At 41.8% G+C, this 23,264-nt stretch overlaps 1 pseudogene; it reads right to left on the bottom strand.

Annotated features, from left to right (window-relative positions):
- LOC129685037 (GAS2-like protein 1) overlaps positions 1-22,044 on the bottom strand; it is a 144,230-nt pseudogene extending 122,186 nt beyond the window's left edge.
- Positions 22,045-23,264: the final 1,220 nt, after the last annotated feature.

Raw genomic sequence — 23,264 nt, 5'->3', positions numbered from 1 at the left:
GCCCTCTGTGGCAGGTTTCAAGGTTGTTTCCTGTTTTCTTCTGGCTTTCAGAGGCCCTCTGTAGCAGGTTCCGAGGTTGTTTCCTATTTTCTTTTTCTTCTGATGTCCATCCTCTTTGCCTTTCAGGATGGGGATTGAACATTTTAGTTAGGGTCCTCTCTTTTGCTTAGTTTGTTTAGATGTACAGATTTTAGTGGGTTTATTCTATATTGTATGTTTATATGAGTGAGTATATACCATGCGTGTCTTTTTGCTTCTGGGACAACTCACTCAGGATGATCCTTTTCAGGTCCCACCATTTACCTGCAAATTTCATGATTTCCTTATTTTTCATTGCTGAGTAATACTCCATTGTATAGATGTACCACAGTTTCTGCATCCATTCTTCAGTTGAGGGGCATCTGGGTTGTTTCCAGCTTCTGGCTATTACAAATAAAGCTGCTACAAACATGGTTGAGCAAATGTCCTTTTTGTGTACTTGCGCCTCCTTTGGGTATATGCCTAGGAGTGGTATGGCTGGATCTTGAGGAAGCGCTATTCCTAGTTGTCTGAGAAAGTGCCAGATTGATTTCCAGAGTGGTTGTACCAGTTTACATTCCCACCAGCAGTGGAGAAGAGTTCCCCTTTCTCCACAACCTCTCCAGCATGTGTTGTCCCTTGAGTTTTTCATCTTGGCCATTCTGATGGGTGTAAGGTGAAATCTCAGGGTTGTTTTGATTTGCATTTCCCTAATGGCTAATGAGGTTGAGCATTTCTTTAAGTGCTTCTCTGCCATTCGATATTCCTCTACAGAGAATTCTCTCTTTAGCTCTGTTCCCCATTTTTTAAGTGGATTACTTGGTTTGTTGCTTTTCAGCTTCTTTAGTTCTTTATATATATTGGATATGAGTCCTCTGTCAGATAAAGGGTTGATGATGATTCTTTCCCAATCTGTAGGCAGTCGCTTTGTTTTGATGACGGTGTCCTTTGCTTTACAGAAGCTTTTCAATTTCATGAGGTCCCATTTATTGATTGTTGCTCTTGGAGCCTGTGCTGTTGGTGTTCTGTTCAGGAAGTTTTCTTCTGTACCAATGAGTTCTAGGTTATTCCCCACTTTTTTTTCTAGCCGATTTAATGTGTCTGTTTTTATGTTGAGGTCTTTGATCCACTTGGACTTCAGTTTTGTGCAGGGTGATAAGTATGGATCTATTTTCATTTTTCTACATGTAGACATCCAGTTGGACCAGCACCATTTGTTGAAGATGCTATCTTTTTTTCCATTGTATGGTTTTGGCATCTTTGTCAAAAATCAGGTATCCATAAGTGTGTGGGTTTATTTCTGGGTCTTCTGTTCGATTCCATTGATCCACCATTCTGTTTCTATGCCAGTACCATGCAGTTTTTATAACTGTTGCTCTATAGTACAGCTTGAGATCAGGGATGGAGATACCTCCAGAAGATCTTTTATTGTAGAGGATTGTTTTAGCAATTCTCGGTTTCTTGTTATTCCATACGAAGTTGAGAATTTTTCTTTCCAGGTCTGTAAAGAATTGTGTTGGCAATTTGATGGGAACTGCATTAAATCTGTAGATTGCTTTTGGTAAGATGGCCATTGTTACTATGTTAATCCTGCCAAGCCATGAGCATGCGAAATCTTTCCATCTTCTCATATCTTCCTCTAATTCTTTCTTCAGAGACTTGAAATTTTTTTCATACAAGTCTTTGACTTCCTTGGTTAGGGTTACACCAAGGTACTTTATGTCATTTGTGGCTATTGTGAATGGTGTTGTTTCTCTAATTTCTTTCTCAGCCCTTTTGTCTTTTGTATACAGGAGTGCTACTGATTTTTTTGAGTTAATTTTGTATCCGGCTACTTTGCTGAAGGTGTTTATCAGCTGTAGGAGTTCCCTGGTAGAGTTTTTCGGGTCACTCATATATACTATCATATCATCTGCAAATAGTGATAATTTGACTTCTTCTTTCCCATCTGTATCCCCTTGATCTCCTTCGACTATCTTATTGCTCTAGCAAGGACTTCCAGCACTATGTTGAAGAGATATGGAGACAGTGGGCAGCCTTGTCTTGTCCCTGATTTCAGTGGGATTGCTTTAAGTTTCTCTCCGTTCAGTTGGATGTTGGCTATAGCCTTGCTGTATATCGCCTTTACTATGTTTAGATATGTGCTTTGTATCCCTGATCTCTCCAGTACTTTAAACATGAATGGATGTTGGATTTTGTCAAATGCTTTTTCAGCATCTAGGGAGATTATCATGTGGTTTTTTTCTTTCAGTTTGTTAATATGGTGGATCACATTGATGGATTTCCATATATTGAACCACCTCTGCATACCTGGGATGAAGCCTACTTGGTCATAGTGGATAATATCTTTGATGTGTTCTTGGATCCGGTTTGCAAGTATTTTGTTAAGTATTTTTGCATCAATGTTCATAAGGGAGATTGGCCTGAAATTCTCTTTCTTTGTTGAGTCTTTGTGAGGTTTAGGTACCAAGGTGATTGTGGCTTCATAGAATGAGTTTGGTAATGTTCCTTCTGTTTCTATTTTGTGGAATAGTTTGAAGAGAATTGGAGGTAGCTGTTCTTTGAAGGTTTGGTAGAATTCTGCGCTGAAGCCATCTTGTCCTGGGCTTTTTTTGGATGGGAGACTTTTGATGACTGCTTCTATTTCTTTGGGGGATATAGGACTATTTAATTGATTTACCTGGTCCTGATTCAGCTTTGGTAAGTCAAATTGATCAAGAAAATTGTCCATTTCATTTAGGTTTTCAAATTTTCTTGAGTATAGACTTTTGAAGTAAGTCCTAATGATCGTTTGGACTTCCTCAGTGTCTGTAGTTTTGTCCCCCTTTTCATTTCTGATTTTGTTGATTTAGGTGGTGTCTCTCTGCCTTTTAGTTAGCTTGCCTAAGGGTTTGTTGATCTTGTTGATTTTCTCAAAGAACCAGCTCTTGGTTTCATTGATTCTTTGAATTGTTTTATTTGTTTCTAATTGATTGATTTCAGCCCTGAGTTTGATTATTTCCAGCCGTCTACTCCTTTTTGGTGTGTCTGCTTCTTCTTTTTCTAGGGTTTTTAAGTGAGCCATTAATTTGCTTGAATGAGCTGTCTCGAATTTCTTCTTGAAGGCACTTAGTGCTATGAACTTTCCTCTTAGCACTGCTTTCATTGTGTCCCACAAGTTTGGGTATGTTGTGTCTTCATTTTCATTGAGTTCTAGAAATGATTTAATTTCTTTCTTTATTTCTTCCCTGACCCAGCTGTCATTTAGTAACAAGTTGTTCAGTTTCCATGTGTGTGTAGGCTTTTTGCTATTTCTGTTGTTGTTGAAGTCCAGCTTTATTCCATGGTGATCAGACAGGATACAAGGGATTATTTCAGTCTTCTTGTATCTGTTGAGGCTTGCTTTGTGACCAACTATATGGTCTATTTTGGAGAAGGTTCCTTGAGGTGCTGAGAAGAAGGTAAATTCTTTTGTGTTTGGGTGTAAAGTTCTGTAAATGTCTGTGAGGTCCATTTGATTCATGACCTCTGTCAGAGATATTGTTTCTTTGTTTAATTTCTTTTTTGTTGACCTGCCCTTTTTTGAGAGTGGGGTGTTGAAGTCTCCCACTATTAATGTGTGGGGATGTATATGTGGTTTAAATTTTATCAATGTTTCTTTTACAAATGTGGGTGCCCTTGTATTTGGGGCATAGATGTTCAGGATTGTGATGTCTTCCTGGTGGAATTTTCCCTTGATGAGTATGAAGTGTCCTTCCTCATCTCTTTTTATTAATTTTGGTTGAAAGTCTATTTTATCAGATATTAGAATGGCTACTCCTGCTTGTTTCTTGGGTCCATTTGCTTGGAAAGTCGTCTTCCAACCTTTTACCCTCAGGTAATGTCTATCTTTGTGTCTTAGGTGTGTTTCTTGTATGCAACAGATTGCTGGGTTTTGTTTGCGTATCCATTCTGTTAATCTGTGTCTTTTTACTGGAGAGTTGAGTCCATTGATGTTGAGAGAAATTAATGACCAGTGGCTGTTAGATCCTTTGATTTTGATGTTGGCTGTGTGTATAAGTTTGTGTGCTTGGTTGCTTTTTGTTTTGCTGTAGCAAGTTTAATTATTTCCTGTGTTTTCTTGACAGAAGCTAATTTTCTTGGGTTGTATTTTCCCTTCCAGTATCTTCTGTAATGCTGGATTTGTGTGTAGGTATTGTTGAAATTTGTTTTTGTCATTGAATATCTTGTTTTCTCCGTCTATGAGGACTGAGAGTTTTGCAGGGTATAGTAGCCTGGGTTGACATCTGTGTTCTCTTAGGGTCTGCATGATATCTGTCCAGGCCCTTCTGGCTTTCATAGTTTCTGTTGAAAAGTCAGGTGTGATTCTAATGGGTTTGCCGTTATATGTTACTTGGCCTTTTTCCCTTGCAGCTTTTAGTATTTTTTCTTTGTTCTGTATATTTACTGTTTTGATTATTATGTGGCGGGAGGATTTCTTTTCTGGTCAGATTTGTTGGGTGTTCTGTAGGCCTCATGTATCCTTATTTACTTCTCCTTTAACTTGGGGAAATTTTCTTCAATGATTTTGTTGAAAATATTTTCTGGGCCTTGGAGAAGGGAGTCTTCTTTTTCCTCTATTCCTATTATTCTTATATTTTGTCTTTTCACATTATCTTGGATTTCTTGGACTGTCTATGTCAGGAATTTTTTGGATTTAACATTTTCTTTGAAAGATACGTCGATTTCTTCCATTGTATCTTCTATACCTGAGATTCTTTCTTCCATTTCTTGTATTCTGTTGGTTATGCTTACCTCTGTAGTTCCTGTTTTCTTCCCTAAATTTTTCCTCTCCATTAATTCCTCTGTTTGTGTTTTCTTTAATTTTTCTAGTTCTATCTTCAGGTCTTGAGTTGTTTTGTTTACTTCCTTCACCTGTCTGCTTGTATTTTCCTCTTTTTCTTTTAGTTCCTTCAACTCTGTCTCTTTTATTTCTTTCAGTGATTTAATTATTTCTTCTCTGAAGGCTACAAGCTGTTTGGCTGCATCTTCCCGTATTTCTTCACGGATAGCCCTAATCTGCTTGTCTTTATCTTCCTCCATTTCTTTACGGATAGCCATGAACTGTTTGGTTTTATCTTCCTCTAATTCTTTACATATTTTATTTGTTTCCTCTATTATCCTCTTCATCAACATAGATGTAAGGTCATCTTCTTGATTTTCTATTATGCTGCATTGTTCAGGGCTGTTCGCCCCTGGATGGCTGGGTTCTGGAGATGCCATATTGCTCTGTCTTTTCTTGGTTGAGCTTTTACGCTGACCTCTACCCATTGGGCTGATTTAGGTGTTGGCTGTTAGTTTCTGTGCTTCCTGCAGTCCTGAGGTAGGGAGTATCCCCTTGGCCGGAAGATGATTTTTCCTGAAGGAGTCCTTCTCTGCTTTTTGGTTATGGTCACTGTATGGCCAGCGTTTCTCAGGAGTTGCCACTGCTTACCTCAGGTTTATAGCCCTGAGTAGTAGCTGTCGTCTATGTTAGGCAGGGAGGATCTCCTCTTACCCATAGAAGTTCTCAAGACAGCTGCCCCACTGCTGGGTTTCTTGTTATAAATTTAGTGTGCTGCTGCTCACTAAATTTCCATGTACAGTCCTCTTGAAGAAACTGCTGATTCCCTAGCTGTGGGGTTTTCTCCCAACAGGGAAACTCAGTCTGTTATCCTTTGCACACAGTTCTGTCCAGGAAAGTGGGAGGTGCACTCAGCAAGTCTCTGGGCCAGAGTCTGATTGCTCTGCTCTGGACCTGGAGAATGTGCACCTAGGTTGAGTTGGCGCCTGGGGGCACTGCTCTGGTCTGGAGGCTGGGTGCCTCACTCTGGACCAGAAGCTGTGTGTCTCTGTCTGGGATGGCGGCTGCAGGCACCACTGTGGGCCAGACGCTGTGGGTGCAGCCCTCTTGAAGGACCAGGGATTCCCACAGTTTTGACAGTCTAGCTAGAGATAACTGGTTAATCCTTGGCACAATATCTGAGGGCTGCTGTAATGGCTCTCTGGCTTTTGTAGGTCTGAGGATGCAGCTGTGTGTCCCAGTGCCCTAGGGGAACTCAATAATGGCGGCAGAGCCCAGTGCTCCTGCCTGCACTAGAGTTTGCGTGAGTCCAGGAAGTGTTTTGGTGCTGGGTGTCCTAAGCATTAGAGCTGCTGACCCCCTCTGCTGGGGGTTTCCTCCTGCCAGAGACACGCAGTCTGGTGCCCTGGTGCCCTGGTGCCCACAGTTCTATCTGAGGCGGCGAATCAGGCATGCAGGCAGGGCTCTGTGCAGGCGCCTGTGTCCCGGTTCTGGGTCCGGACTGGCTCTTGGGGCACCCGCGGAACCCAAGTCTTTTCCAGGGGATGTCTGGGTAACCTGAGGTCGGTCCCAATTGTTTCCTGCTCCGTGGGGTTATCTCTTGACTGGGAAATTCAGTCTATGGTGTTGTGGGCCCACATTCAGTATGGGACCGTGACCAGATCGCGCTGGCGGGTAGCTCTGGGCTGGCGACCAAGCGCCTGGCGGAAGGGGGATCTCTTCTGCGGTTTTGCTGGGTGAGTTAAAGCTGATTGAATCCCCCACCGTGGGGTATCCTCTCACCTGTGAAACACAATCACTTGTGTTTTATGGCTGCGAGTTCTGATTGCTGGTCACTGTGCCAATCCTGCTGTGCTGCTCCTCAGAATGAGAGTCCTCCCGGCACCGCCATCTTGCCCCGCCCCCACCATGAGATGTGATCTTACTTCAAATAGTTTGTCCAACATTTATCAGCTGTCTCAAAGGCACTATAAGACCAATAACACTATTTCTGTGGCCACACAATACAGACAGAAGACTTCTTCATGATATTTACTGGTTTCTATGACCAAGTCTAACAAATTCTCATTTGTATTACGTGATCTCACAGTTACTGTCTAAATGACATGCATCTAGAAGTAATTGACTCTTGCTTAACCTACAGTTGGTAAACTGTTAACTTGTTTAATGCTATATAAATTTAATATTTATATAAGTTACTATTTAGTAATATAAATTTTAACAACTGGTTAGTCTACCAATAATATTTTTAAGAGCTCAGAGCTCTTAGCTACAGGTATATATTAGAAATGGTTTGTTAGTGAAGTCGGTACCCACATTCCTAAGGCAGGGAGCCATCTGCAGAGTCCAGGTTCTTTTTAGACTCTCCTTCCACTTCTCCAGTTTCATTTTCTTCCTCCTCTTCCAATGCAGTTTCTTCCTCAGAATTTTTATGTTCAAATTCAGTTGGTTCTGTAAATTCTACTGGTAGAGACACTCAGAAAGCAGGGCAACAGAAGAAATAAAATAGCTTACACTTAGTTTCGTCGTTCTTTGATTTACAGTCAGGAACGCCTGGGAAATAGGAATATGTGAGAAAAATAAAGTATTTTAGCAATATTTCTGTGGTTCTAACATGTCTTCAGCCTAAAAAACAAAAACTTCATAGTCACAATTTTTCCATTTCTCCTCTGTATACATAGCTCATTATTCATAACCCATGGGACAGAAGGGTATCAAAATCTTGAGTCTGTTTGTGTTATAATTTTTAACAGGACTTCATTGACTAAGTGCTAATTTGTCCTCAAAATAAACCACTGTCCCCTAGTTTTTTACTCTCCTATTACTTAACCACATCGGACAAGCTCTGAGCATGACCTGCATTTGAGAAAGATGTGCCAACAGGTGCAAAAGTAGCAGCAAAACCCAAGAATTTCACTACTCTTTCCACTGTTACCTAGGGTTATGTGAGCCCCATTTAGCTGGATTCCAGGCATCCTCAGACAGCTGGCCTTATCAGCATTCAACCTCTTCTGCTGACTTTGGGGTTCTTCTATGCTCCTTGCCTCCCAGCGTGGATATCCCATTTCCAGTGACAAGATACTATAAGGCCTGGGAGCAAAGGGGATGATAGAAGGGAAATAGGAGGAGGTGTGGAGAAGATAGAGGATCAGGAAGAGAGGAAAGCAAGGGAGAAGTGGAGGAGAGAGTGGAGGGAAGAGGGAAAAGGAAAGGGAGAGGAGGAGGTATGATGAAAGAAGAGGGAAGAAGAGGAAGAGAAGAGAGATAGAGGGAAGAGAGGGGGCAGGGAGCACAGTGGAAAGAAAAATTCAGAGGGGAAAGGGAATGGGGATGAAGATAAAAGGGGAATGAGAAAGGAGAGGGCAAAGAAGAAAGAGAAGGGAAAAAAGAGAAGAAGAGAGGGGATAGGGCAAAGAAGAGATGGATGATGGGGAAGAGAGAGGGATCAGAAAGGAAAGGGGAGAGAAGGGAATGAGTCAATAGATAGGTAGAAGGATTGGAGAGAGAGGGAATTAGGGAGAAGGAAGAGAAGGGTAGAGAGGAAAGAGACATGGGGAAGCTGGACACAAGTAAGAAAAGCAGGGAAACAGGTAGAGATGAGAGGAAGGACAGAAGGCAGGGAAGCAGGGAGAGGGAAGGGATCTGAGAAGTGGGGAGTAGGAAGAGGAAAGAAGGGGAAGAAAGAGGGAAAGAAGGGAATAGAGAAGGGGTGATAGACCTGAGAAAAGGAAGATGGAAAAGAGAGGAAGGAAGTTGGAGGAGCAGGGAGAGGGGCGTAGGGAAAGGAGGATATGATTGACAGGGGAAAGGAAGAGGGAGTGAAAGGAGAAAGTGGAGAGCAGGGAGGAAGGGAGAGAAAAGTAGGGAGAGGAAAGGGAGAGATAAAGTAGAGGAGACAGTGGGAAAGGAGTGACAACCTAGAAGAAGAGGAGAGTGGCAGAAGTGAGAACACAGATAGAGGGAAGCAGAGTATCAGGGAGGGGGCAACGAGTGGAGAGAAGGAAGGAAAGAGAGGGATGAAGGACAAGAGGAGAGGAGGGGAGTGGCAACAGGAAAGTAAGGATGCAAGGAGGAAGAGGCAAGAGGTAGGGGAGCAGAGAGAACAGGGACAAAAGGAAAGGAGAAGAGGGGTGTAGGACATGGGGAAGGCAGAGATCAGGAAGGAGAAGAAGTACAGAGTGGGGAGAGAGGGAGAGACAGGATTGAGGCACAGGGAGGGGGAAGTGAGGAAAGGATTGACTGAATGGGAAGAGAGGGAAGGAGGAGACCAGAGGAGAAAGAAGGGAAACACAGCACACCCGGATGGTGAAAATAGCAGAGCAGCAGGGAGGAAAATGGAAAAGGGAAGGAGTAGAGAGATGAGGGTGAAGTACCGGGGAGATGAATTTAGGAAGGGGAGACAGGAAAAGCCAGAGAATGAGGTGAGGGAGAGGGAAAAGGTAGAAAGAAAAGGCAGGAAAGGAGAAGCAGAAAAGAGTAGTTTAGTAAGGCAGCAGGGAAAGGAAAGGCCCATAAAGGTGAAGGGATGGGGGGAAAAGCAGGGAGAGATCATGTTAGCAACCAGGCATCTCCACAGCCTACCCCAGCAATCCCTAAACATCTACACCAACTCTGAATACTCCTTTCATATTCTCCTGCCCCACTCTGTCATCTGGAAAAAGCAAGGGTCACTTATAACTAAAAGAGGATCTGCAAATTACGGCCATGCTTCCATCTCCCCATGGCTACTGGAGTTGTCTACTGCTGGTCCTAACAGATGCAGCTCACCCCTGAGGATTTGCATTTCTCTCTCTCTCTCTCTCTCTCTCTCTCTCTCTCTCTCTCTCTGTCTGTCTCTCTCTCTGTCTTTCTCTCTCTCTCTCAGGAGAAACAGCATTTATTTAAGTTTTACCCTTTTTACTTTTTTATATAATGCTTTTTACTTATTAGTTTATTCAATTTGTATGCCAACTGTAGGCCCCACCCTTTCCCCTCTTAATCTAGCCCTCCCTCATCTCTTCCCATGCCCCTTCTCCAGTCCACTGATAGGAGAGGACCTCCTCCCCTTCCATCTGACCCTAGTCTGTCAGGTCTCATCAAGACTGTCTTTCATAGTTTTCCTCTGTGTCCTGGTAAGGCTGCACCCCCCTAAGGTGGAGGTGATCAAAGAGCCAGCCCCTGAGTTCATGTCAGAGACTGTCCCTGTTCCCATTCATAGGGTGCCCATTTGGAGACTGAGCTGCCATGGGCTGCATCTGTGCAGGGGTTTTAGGTTATCTCCATAAACCATGGTCCTTGGTTGGAGTATCAGTCTCAGAAAAGACCCATGGGCCCAGATATTTTGGTTCTGTTGTTCTCCTTGTGGAGCTCCAGACCCTTCCCGGTCTTTCTATCACCCCTTTTTTCACAAGATTCCCTGCACTCTGCCCAAAGTTTGGATAAGTCTCAGCATTTGCTTTAATACCTTTCTGGGTAGAGTCTTTCAGAGGCCCTCTGTGGTAGGTTCATGTGTTATTTCTTGTTAGGATTTGCATTTCTTAATGGCTATTACTGCCTCTTGTAAAACCTGTCAGATGTCAGACATCAAATCCAGACATTTGGAGCCCCACATTTCCTACCCACTAGGCCAGAGGCTCTCTCCCTGAGACTGACTGGAAACTTGATTTTAACATATGCCCACAGTCAAACAAGTTTGGTACTTCCTGGTCTTGGTGGACACCTTCTCAGGGTAGGTTGAGTTATTCCCCAGCAACAACAAAAGGGATCAGACATTCTCTGACCTCCTCCTCTGAGGGATCATTTCTCTATTTAGAATTATCAGCCCCTCCAGTCTATAATAGTCCTGAAGTCAATTCCCATGTTTACCAAACCCTATCAAAAGCCCTCAACATCCCTTGGCTTTGCATATCCCATAGTACCTCCAGTCCTCAGGAAAGATAAAATGAACTGACAGAGCCTTGAAAATATACTTGTCAAACTGTGACAAGAACCTCACTTCAATTGTGTAAAGCTCCTTCCCACTGGCTCTTCTCAGACTATAGGCTTTCCCTAAGGAACTTCTTTCCATCTTGTTGTTTGAGCTCAGGTATGGAGGACCAGTTCTGACTCCCAGTCTTCACCCAAATCCTTGCCTCTCCTTAATTACCTACTCACTCCCCTACTCATAGATCTCTACTCCCTCCTATGGGACATTACAGACCACTATCTACCCCCACAATAGACCAACTCCTGTCAATTCCTGATCAACAATGGAGATCAGGTTCTTTTCTCCCCTCAAGACCAACATCGTTTTAATCCTTTTCTCTAAATGACAGCCCCCCCTTCAAGATAATTATGTGAGTTCCCACAACTGATAAGCTGGTGGATCCCCTCATTGGATTCACCGATCTTACCTCAAGCCTTTTACTGCTCCACTTCAAGATAAGTTTTCTTAATACAATATAACCCAAACAGGGCCCTGCTCCCTCAAGTTTCAGAGGATGCCAAGATCAACAACTTGATCACCAGAAGGTTAGGCACAATGAAGGGAAAAACCAGAAGAAGTGGAGAAGAGAGAGGAAAGATGTGAAAAAGTGAAGAGCCAGGGGTAGGGGAGCAGGAAGAGGAAAGGAAGAAAAAGAGGAACAGGCAAGGGGGGCTGAATAGAGAGAAGAAAGGAACAAAGAGGGAAGCAAGGAGGGAGAGAGGAGCAGGAAAAGGAAAGGCAGGAAAAGGGAACAGGTAAGTGGAGCCGAGCGGAGAGAGGAAGGAACAAAAAGAGAAGCAGGGAAGGAAATACTAGCAGGGAGAGGAAAGGTGGGAAAAGGGGAACATGCAAGGGAGATGAGGATAGAAAGAGTAAAGGCACAAAACTTTTGAATTCTTTATATATTCTGGATATTAGCCCTCCGTCAGATACAGGGTTGGTGAAGATCCTTTCCCAGTCTGGAGCCTGTCATTTTGTTTTGACAACAGTGCCCTTTACTTTACAGAAGCTTTTCAGTTTCATGAGGTCCCATTTATTGATTGTTAATCTTAGAACCTGTGCTGTTGGTGTTCTGTTCAGGAAGTTGTCTCCTGTGCCAATGAGTTCTAGGCTCTTTCCCACTTTTTCTTCTAACAGATTTAGAGTGTCTGGTTTTATGTTGAGGTCTTTGATCCACTTGGACTTTAGTTTTGTGCAAGGTGATAAATATGGATATATTTGCATTTTTCTACATGTATACATCCAAGAACTTAAGAATTTAAACACCAAAAAAACCAAGTAACCCAATTAAAAATTGGGGTACAGAGCTAAACAGAGAATTCTCAACAGAGGAATATTGAATGGCAGAGAAACACTTAAAGAAATGCTCAACATCCTTAGTCATCAGGGAAATACAAATCAAAACAGTCCTGAGGTTTCACCTTACACTCATCAGAATGGCTAAGATAAAAAAACACTTAAAGAAATGCTCAACATCCTTAGTCATGGGGAGATGCAAATCAAAACAATCCTGGGGTGTCACCTTACATTCATCAGAATGGCTAGGATCAAAAACTCAAGTGACAACACATGCTGGAGAGGATGTAGGGAAAGGGGAACCCTCCTCCATTGCTAGTGGGAACATAAAATTGTACAACCACTTTGAAATCAATGTGGCACTTTCTCAAACAATTAGGAATAGAGCTTCCTCAAGATCCAGCTATAGCATTCCTAGGCATATATCCAAAATATGGTCAAGTATACAACAAGGACATTTGCTCAATCATGTTCTTAGCAGCTTTATCTGTAATTACCAGAATCTGGAAACAACCCAAATGTCCCTCAGCTGAGGAATGGATACAGAAATTGTGGTACAGTTACACAATGGAATACTACTCAGCAATTACAAACAAGGAAATCATGAAATTTGCAGGTAAATGGTGGGAACTAGAAAAGATCATCCTGAGTGAAGTATCCCAGAAGCAGAAAGATACACATGGTATATACTCATTTATAAGTGGATATTAGAGACATAATATAGGATAAACATACTAAAATCTGAATACCTGAAGAAGCTCAGCAAGAAGGACGACCCTGGGTAAGATGATCAGTCCTCACTCAGGAAGGTAAAAGGGGAAAGACATCAGAAAAGCTTCAAATCAGGGAACAGGACAGGAGCCTACCACAGAGGGCCTTTGAAAGACTCTACCCAGCAGGGTATCAAAGCAGATGATGAGACTCATAGCCAAACTTTGGGCAGAGTGCAGGGAATCCTATGAAAGAAGGGGGAGATAGAAAGACCAGGAGGGGACAGGAGCTCCACAAAGAGAGTAACAGATTAAAAAAAATCTGGGCACAAGGGTCTTTTCTGAGACTGATACTCTAACTAAGGACCATGCATGGAGATAACCTAGAACCCTTGCTCAGATGTAGCCCATGGCAGGTCAGTCATCAAGTGGGGTCCCTAGTAAAGGGAACAGGGACTGTCTCTGACATGAACTGAGTTGCTGACTCACAGCCAAATTTTGGTTGGAGTATATATTCACTTATAAGTGGATATTAGCCGTATAATATAGGATAAACATACTAAAATCTATAGTCCTAAATAAGCCAAACAATAAGAAGGACACTAGGAAAGAGGCTGAAACCTCACTCAGAATGGCAAACAGTGTAGACATCGGAAGTAAGAGATGACAAGGGAAAGGATAAGAGCCATCCACAGGGGGCCTGTGAAAGACTCTACCCATCTAAGTATGGAAGGAGATATTGAGACTCATAGCCAAACTTGGGCAGAGTGCAGGAAATCTTATGGAAGAAGAAGGAGATAGAAAGACCTGGAGGGGACAGGAACTCCAAAGGAGACTAAAAGAGCCAAAAAATTTGGGCCCAGGGGAGGCCTGAAGAGACTGATGCTCCAACCAAGGACGATGCATGGAGAGGACCTAGACCCCTGGCTCAAAGGAAGCCCATAGGCTTCTCATTTTCCAAGTGGGTTCCCTATTAATGGGGGCAGGGCCTGCCTCTGATGTGAACTCAGTGGCTGGTTCTTTCATTACCTCCCCTTAGGGGGTGCAACCCTGCCAGGCCACACAGAAAGATGATGCAGCCAGGCCTGATAAGCTAGGGTCAGATAGAATGGGAGGAGGTCCTCCCCTATCAGTGGACCAGGGAAGGGGCATAAGGAGAGAAGAGGGAGGGTGGGTGGGACTGGGAGGAGATGAAGGAGGAGCTACACCCAGGATATGAAGTAAATACATTTTACTAACTAACTATTTAACTATCTAACTATATAAATAAATTAATTAATTTAAAAAAATTAAAAAATAAAATTTATTATTGATAGCTGATGATCTGGATACAAAAGAAAATACAAAATACTGAGAAACCAAATATACAAGCCTTTAGTTCTTTTTATCTGTCACAGATAATGCAAAGTGGAGTGTTGATGTAGATCCTAATATTTCACTTAATTCTATCTGACCAGAACTGCTACCAAAAATGAAAAGTATATTGGAAAACAGATGATACTCTCTGACCTCTGGTCACCAAGAAGGTACTCCTTGTGATAGGTGAAAGCAAATCAGGAAATCATGAAAGTGAAATGATAAGATATTAGATAGCTGCTTCCTTTGGCAAATCACAATCATTAACTTCTCAAAGAACCCTGGGCGCAAATCTATTGTGAGAATGCACAGTGTCTTTGGTTTTAAATATTATAGATCCACTCTTTAATACTGTGGCATATGATCTAAACCTACATAGAATTTTTCCTGATGGACTAGCCAGTCTTGAAGTCTAAATGAAAAATGCTACATATTTGCTCTGAAAATAGAATTGAGTTTTTCACCTACTTTAAAGGTTGCCTGGAGAGGCTGGAGAGATGACTTAGTGTTTAAAAACTGTTGTTGTTCTTGCATTCACATGGTAGCTCACAACTCTCTTTAACTCTAGTATAAGGGAATCCGATTAACTTCATCTGAGCTCCATGAGCACAAGGCATGCATGTGTTGCACAGGCTTACATGTAGGCTGTCTTAGTCAAGCTTAGTAGGCTGTGAAGAGACACCATGACCAAGGCAACTCTTATAAAACAAAACATTTAGTTGGGGGTAGCTTTAAGGTTCAGAGGTTTAGTCCATTATCATCACGGTGGGAAACATAGCAGCATGCAGGAAGACTGGAGGTTCTGGAGGAGAATTCTACATCTTGATCCACAGGCAACAGAAGTAGACTAGATGTGTTTTATAGTGGGCAGAGCTTGAGCATTTAATACCTCAAAGCCCTGCCTGCACAGTGACACACTTCTGCCAACAAGGCCACACCTCTCAATACTGCCACTCCCTAAGGACAAGCATTTAAACACATGACTCTATGGGGGCCTTTCCTATTCAAATCACCACACAAGCCAAACATGCATAAACATGGAAAATAAATAACTTCTAGAAAATGTTAGCTGGAAATGCACATCAGGATGGAGCAGCTGATACGTAGAATATAAAATTCATGCTGTATTGGCTTTACAAGGACTAAATGTTTACCCAGTTTATACCTCTCACCAAGTTCAGAGTAAATGCTGTAATTTATGGACACATTTTGCATGCTTCCTCAATTAAATCTTGCAAAAACAAGCAGTGCTTTAAGAAGCTGAATCAAATTTTTCAATTTAATTTTCTCCAGAGGTCTCACAGATGCTTTAAAAATGATAATGATTTACTAAAAAGATAGAGTAAAGTGGGAACTTTGAGACAGTTATTAAGGAATGGATCGAATAAACTAGCAGGGATAGGGTTGACACTGTTATATTGGGAGCACATGAGGATGTAATGACTGTTGAAATTAGGATTAATGTTTTAATGAGAATTGAAATGTCTGGGCAAGTTTTATGTGAAGTGGCTGTATCTTCTTTGTATGACTGAAGTAAACATCATGTCTAGTGTAGAACACATTTATCTAGCCAGTATAAGGAATACATAAAGCCTGCATGAGCAACCCCTGGCTCAGTAAAAAAGATATGTGAAGTAGGAAGCTATAGACTTTACTGAGAATTTCAATTTAAAGCTGTAATTAGCATAATTCCTGGCAGAGAAAAATAATTACTTTAATTAACGATGTGATAGTACTGCCACCAGTATATTCTTTGTGTGATAGTCCTGTGTGGATAATGACAAGGCAAATAGCTCATGGGTACTAACAAACACCTAAAGCTTAAATAATGTAGTACTACATATAGAATCATCACTCTAAAAGGACAAAAAGCTACAAGTAGTTACTCAATTATAGAACTTGAAAAATTACAATTAGAATGTTTGCTTTTTCCAGTTTATTTTTCACATTTTCATTAGACATACACATAAGTATATATCCTTGATCATGGTCTCCCCATGAACAACTGCACCTTGCCCCTCTTGCTTTCCTGGTGAAACCATTTTTCTTTCCAGCAGGTCCCTAACTACTTTCATGTTTTTGTGACCCACTGAGTTTAATGAAACCCATGTTTGCTAGAGCATGGGGCTGGGATGATTTGTTTGAGCAAGGGTAACTTAATAGTGAGTATGCCACTGAGGAATGACTTCATCTACCCTAGAAACAATTAACTGCCTATAGCTCTTCAGGGAGGTGTGAAACTTTAGAGACCCCCCTCTATGGTGGAATGTTCATGGGTCCAATCTTAGAAAGATTATGTGCGGGTAACTTCGGCTGCTGGGAGTTTATGGGTACAACAGGTATGTTGTAGCCAGCACTATTTCTATTTTCCATACTGAGACTCTTATGTTCTTTGACCCCTCTTCCATGTTACCTGTGCCTTGAAGGGTTGATATAGATTCTGTGTTTGGGGCTGAACATCAGCAGTCATCTAGTGTCTGCACTTTTATTTGTTTGAGACAGAGCTTCTCTGTATAGCCTTGGCTGTCCTGGACTTGCTTTGTAGACTAGGCTGGCCTTGAACTCAGAGATCTGCCTACCTCTGTCTCCCTAAGTGCTGGGATTACAGATGTGTGACACCATGTCTAGCTTACTATCAGCACTTTCACCAGTTAAGAATCTATGCATTTTTTCCTTGTTACTAATCATAAAACAATATCTATCATTTCTTCTTCATGTGAAAAAGACCCAGATTGACAATAAGTATTCTTATTATTTTTCCTCATTCAGGATCTGGCTAAGAGTGATTTGGATTTGATATAAGTATAAATTGTAATAGTATGTTACACTGAGGATGTCAAAATCCAATCAGCAAATAAAGAGCAAACTACCTGAACTCATCTAAATGGACTAAAGAGGCAAATGATTAACAAAGGCTGCCTGAAATAGCCAGAAAAAATTAAGGAGCATGCCTAGATGATATTTTAGGAATAACACGGATGGCAAGCAACTGAAATTAAACTAATACTGTTGCCTACTCCTGGAAATGAACAGCTTGCTCTTTTAGGTTTTGGATGATGTATATATCTTATGTGAGAGTTCAGTTAACTCTAATACTAACTAACCACAAGAAGGCTGTATTTGAATGGTGATCTGAATATAATTACCAATATCTGATTCGTAACACTTGATTGCTCAAACAGTGATTTTTAGACTCCTATGATCCACAACCATGGTTTTGAAAGTATTCACAGCTTTCATTTATGCAGGCCAGAACTAAGAGCAAAGGCCAAGGAACAGTGCCTAGCAAGGACTTCTAGAAATTTGAAACAAAAATGTTTCCAGTCATAGCAATATTATTATACCCTGTTGAGAGAGAATTGTTCACATTTAGTGCTTATTAAAGATTCCACAAAGACTGGGAAACAAAATCTTAAAAGCATTATTTAAAATATGATAAATTATTTCTTATAAGGAAGGCATTGCTCAGAAGATTCCTATAAATACAGTGGATGAGCATGCTAATTTATATAGGCACATATTATAGGACTTATATTCAGGATTAGACATGTGTCCATTAGTTATTACTTCTGCTTCAAAATCACCTGCGTATATGCCATACACTATTGCCACATGGATGCTTCTAGTCTATACCAAGCTCTTAACTGCCTAATAAATACAGCCTTGGATTATGGATTATATTTCTAAAGTAGATGGGGAAACATTCTGTTTGGAAGACTGATGAGCTTTAATAACTGATGGAAAAATTGACTCCAGAAAGTTAACAACAATTTTATTTGAGTTAATTAGAACAAGGTGTATATGTGCATATATATGTTTCAATACACACACAGAGAGACAACACACATTCTAAACAAACAAATATTTCAAAAAAAAAAAAAAGAAAATGGGAAGTTATCTGTGATGTTAAAAGGAGGGGATTTTAGAAAGTTATTAGACTTATCCTATAGCTTGAAATGTCCCCTAGAGACCAGTGTGTTCAAGGCTTAATTTCCAGCCAACAGAGAGGCAGCAGAAATGCTGAGCCTGATGGCCAACTGTCGGGCAGAGTGAATGGAATTTTATGTAAGAAGTGGGAAATAGTAAGAGCTGGAGAGGACAGGAACTTCACAAGGAGAGCAACAGAACCAGAAAATTTGAACACAGGGAACTTCCCAGAGACTCACACTCCAACCAAGGACTATTCATGGAGATAACCTAGAACCCCTTCACAGATGTAGCCCATGGCAGGTCAGTGTCCAAGTGGGTTACCTAGTAATGGGAAGAGGGACTGCCTCTGACATAATCTGATTGGCCTGCTCTTTGATCACCTCCCCCTGAGGGGGGAGCAGCCCTACCAGGCCACAGAAGAGGACAATGCAGCCACTTTTGACGAGAACTGATAGACTAAGATCAGAAAGGAGAGGAGAGCCTCCCCTATCAGTGGACTTGGGTTAGTGCATGCATGCAGAAAGGGGAGGGAGGGTGGGATCGGGAGCGGAGGAGGGAGGGGCATAGGGGGGATACAAAGTGAATAAAGTGCAATTAATAAAACTTAAATAAAAAATTAAAAAAAAAAGAAGTGAGGGTTACCTGGAGGGTACAGAACCCTACAAGTAGACCAACGAAACCAAAAAGCAGGGCCCACTGGGGACTGCAGAGACTGATAAAGACTGTACATAGAGAGAACATAGAACCCCTGCTCATATGTAGCCATAGACAGTTCAGCCTCCATGGGAGTCTCCTAGTAAAGGGAGAAGAGAAAGTTTCTGATATGAACTCAGTTGCCTGCTCCTTGATCACTTCTCTCTGGTGAAGCAACCTAGCCAGCCCACAGAGGAAGAGGATCCAGTCAATCCTGATGGGACCTAATAAGCTAGCGTTAGACAGTAGGGGAGAAGGACTTCCCTTATCAGTGGACTCGGGGAAGGGAAAGGGGAGAAAGAGGGAAAGAGAATAAGACCGGGAGGAGATGAGGGAGGGGGCTACAACTAGGATACAAATTGAATAAATTATAATAAATAATAAATAATAAAAAATAAAAAGCAAAGAAAGAAGTGAGGCTTAGTGGAAAGTTCTAGATAATAGAGGTTATGTGCTTTCAAAGGGAATTGTGGAGCCCTTGTCTCTTCACCTCTCTTTTTCTAGTTCTAAGGATAAACTAAAGGAACTAAGGAAGATGGGATCCCTTAACCAAATACTGTCACTGTGATAGGCTCATAGTAATAAGATCAAATGGTCTCAATTAGAGATCTTCTAAAACTGTCAAAATAAAGCTCCCTTTTCCTTACAGGTTACACCAACAGAGCACTGATTAAAACAGTTTGAATAAAGCCAAGCAAGGCATCTATGTGAGGATGCTAGTAGAGTTTTTTAAAAAAGAGGAACAGAGAGCACAAATATGAAATACGTAGACATTTTCCATATTTTTTGTTTTGTGTGGTTATTTTGCTACCTTACGGTTTTGCCAACAAGAAGGCTATCACTAAAACCAAATCCATGAATCTTATTGTCTAAAACTATAAGTTAAATGAAACTCTTTTAGTCATAAATTTGCCTGCATCCAGTATTTTATTATAGTAATGAAAAGCTAGCTTACTAATACAGTCAGATTGCTCACAGGAGAATGCCCCATATAGAGATGGCACATTAACAATATCAAACTATTATCGCTATCTCTGGGAGGCTATAAATAATCCCTGGCAGGATTGCTTACTGTGGGCTACATTTTGCATGCTCAATGAGAGAAACAAGTTCTGAAAATGCTGTATTGATTTTTCTAGTACATCCTCAGAGACCTTTAGACTGTGTAAGGGTTGTTGGCATTTTGAAAAAGGTTAGTAAGTTGAAATATACATATTTCCCTTTGTTTCAAAGTGTTTGTAAACAGAAATAAATACGCTCTTCTTAAAAACTAAAATCAGAAGAGAAAATGCTACACTGGTTTAGATTACTGAGTTATAATTCTTCAGTCCAGTGATCAGTCTTTATAACCCATATGGCTCGACAGTAGTCAAAGAGAGCAAAAAAACTAGGCATATCATGTTTTATTGTCATCAGAATAGTGATTTGAAAGCACATTTGAGTGGGCAAATAAAGTACTTGGTTTCTAAAAAGAGTGAAGAGACATATAGAAAAGACTACACCTTCATGAGAGTGTATTCTCATTTCACATGTGCAGATGCACAAGTTAGTCTAGATTAGGTAGATTTCTTTTTATTTCTGGAGGATTTGGAAAAGGATAGTGTCTGTCTGTGTGTGTGTGTGTGTGTGTGTGTGTGTGTGTGTGTGTGTGTGTGTTTGCACTGGAATTTCATGTAATGCACCCTGATCATCCTTACTGCCTTCTCTTCCCAAGTCCACCCTCTTTACTACAAAAAAGTACAATTTGTGTTGTTCATATAGTCACTGGAGCATTTTCAAATTTCCAGTGGCCAGCCCCCTAAAGAAAACTGAGTTTTCTCAACCCGCACCCTTATCAAAAGCCAAATTGTGCAGAACTACACTTCAGCACCCTTATCACAATTTTTAAGAGCTCTCTTTGATTGCTTCCTTTTAGGTTGTTACTTTTGGGGTGTGGATAGTTGTCATAGAAGCCTACTATGTCTCCTTTTCTCACCTGTGATTTTGCAGCTATCAATAACACTGCATTGGGAGTTTCCTAGTTCTTTACAGTCACCAGGAACATGGATCATGGATTTCCACATGGTTTCTGATGATAGCACAGACCGTGGACATCCACCTTACCTCTGGTGACACATAAACCATGGGTCTCAGCATGGTCTCTGGTGTCAGTACAGGTCACAGACACCAACACAGTCACTTGCAGCAACTCTCCCCATGGATATCGACATGGGTCCAGACAGCAGCAGCACAGACAACAGACATCAGATGCCTTTTCAGTAGTAACATGGGCCATGGACATCCACGTGGCTCCCAGCTCCAGGAGTACCATAGACCAGGCATGGCCCCCAGTAGTAGTATGGCTTAAGGACGTGGCCCTCAGCATGATCTCTAGTGGCAGTACAGACCAAGGATATCAACACAACTCTCTGCTGTAGTACAACCCAAGAACATCATCATAGCCCTCAGTGGCAGCCCTCAGTGGGTATCAACATGGCCTCTGGAACAACAGGGGCCATGGACCCAGACACAGTCCTTGGTGGCAGCATGGATCATGAACATCACCATGGCCTCTGGTGTCAGCACAGGCTACTTACATCTGAATGACCTCTGGCAGCATCAAAGCTCACAGACATCAACATGGCTTTAGGTGGCAGCACAGACTACAGACATACACTTGGCCCTTCAGTAGTAACTTGGGCCACAGGCATCAACACAGTCCCTGTCTATAGCATAACCATGGCTCCAAACATGCACAGTCACCCCCGTCGCCTTCAGTGGTAACACATATTACACAGGCCATGGGCATTGCAGCAGGATCATGGACCCAGACATCCAGACATGGCCCTCAGCAGAAGCAAGGCCCACAGACATGAACTACCTACCTCAGGTCTCAGAAATTGACACTTTTCTCCACTGTGTACTCACTACTCTATTCCTCCATCCTTCTCACCCCTCATCACAAATTCATACATTGCAGCGGCATTGGAAATTGCAGAGTGTCATATGGTATATTCCCCCCCCAACTAGTTCTACATGCAAATAATCATTGCCATGAGTCATAGGTTTGGCTCAAGATCTCTGGTCTCTGAAGCACCATAAATACCAGACTATCACTCACTGAGACTTTTTTGATCACAACCATGCTTTAGGTTTTCATCTTTGTTGCCAATGACATGCTCCCAGATATGCTCATAGATGGGATAGGTGTTGGGGTTGACAGACTCAAAGCACTGGATCTGGGTCACAATGGCAGCCAAGGTGATAAGGCTTTCCTGCACAGCAGGCTCTTCATGGCTGGCCAACCCGCATGACATGATATCATTTATTTGCAGGTTAATTTATTGCAAAGGAATTAATTCAGGGAGGAATTTCTAGAAAGTGCTCACCAGTGAACCACCAGTTCATACAGTGTAATACTTCAGGGTATCTAAAGGATATGTGAACATTATCTCCCCACATAAAACTCAAATCAAAGTGGATAAAAGACCTCAATGTAACACCAGATACACTAAATATATTAGAAGAGAAAGTGGGGAAGAACCTTGAACTCATTGGCACATGAGACAACTTCCTGAACAGAGTACCAACAGCTCAGGCTCTAAGATAAACAATTAATAAATGGGACCACATTTATTTATTTATTAACTTAAATTTATTACAGTTTATTCACTTTGTATCCCAGCTGTAGCTCCCTCCCTCATTTCCTCCCAAACCACCCTTCCTCTCTCTTCTCCTCACATGCTCCTCCCCAAGTCCACTGATAAGGGAGGTCCTCCTTCCCTTCCCTCTGTCCCTAGTCTATCAGCATTTATCAGGGCTTGTTACTTTGTCTTCCTCTGTGGCTTGGTAAGGCTGCTCCCCCTTCAGGGAGAGGTGATCTAAGAGTCAGCCACTGAGTTCATGTCAGAGACAGTCCCTGTTACCATTACCATGGAACCCACTTGGATACTGAACTGTCATGGTCTACAGATGTGCAGGGGTTCTAGGTTATCTCCATGTGTGTGGTCCTTAGACGGAATAACAGTCTCAGAAGAGAACGCTATCCCCAGATTTTTTGGTTCTGTTGCTCTACTTTGTGGAGATCCCATCCCATCCTGATCTTTCATCTCTCCCTTCTTTCATAAGATTCCCTGCACTCTGCCCAAAGTTTGGTTATGAGTCTCAGCATCTGCTTTAATATCCTGCTGGGTAGAGTCTTTCAGAGGCCCTCTGTGATAGGCTCCTGTCCTGTTCCCTGCTTTCTCCATTTTCAGATGTCTCTCCTGTTTGTCTTTCTGAATGAGGATTGATCATCTTACCCAGGGTTCTTCTTCTTGCTTTGCTTCTTTAGGTGTACAGATTTTTGTATGTTTATCCTATATTATATGTCTAGTATCCACAACACTGAGATTTTACCTTACACCCATTAGAATGGCTAAGATAAAAAACTGAAGTAACAACACATGTTGGAGAGGATGTGGAGAAAGGAGAACCTTCTTTCATTGCTGGTGGGAATGTAAACTTGTACAGCAACTTTGGAAATCAATCTAGCACT

This window comes from Psammomys obesus, unplaced genomic scaffold (assembly GCF_907164565.1).
Source record: "Psammomys obesus unplaced genomic scaffold, mPsaObe1.curated_primary_1811, whole genome shotgun sequence".
NCBI classification, from domain to species: Eukaryota; Metazoa; Chordata; class Mammalia; order Rodentia; family Muridae; genus Psammomys; species Psammomys obesus.
This window is presented reverse-complemented; position numbering and strand designations above follow the sequence as displayed.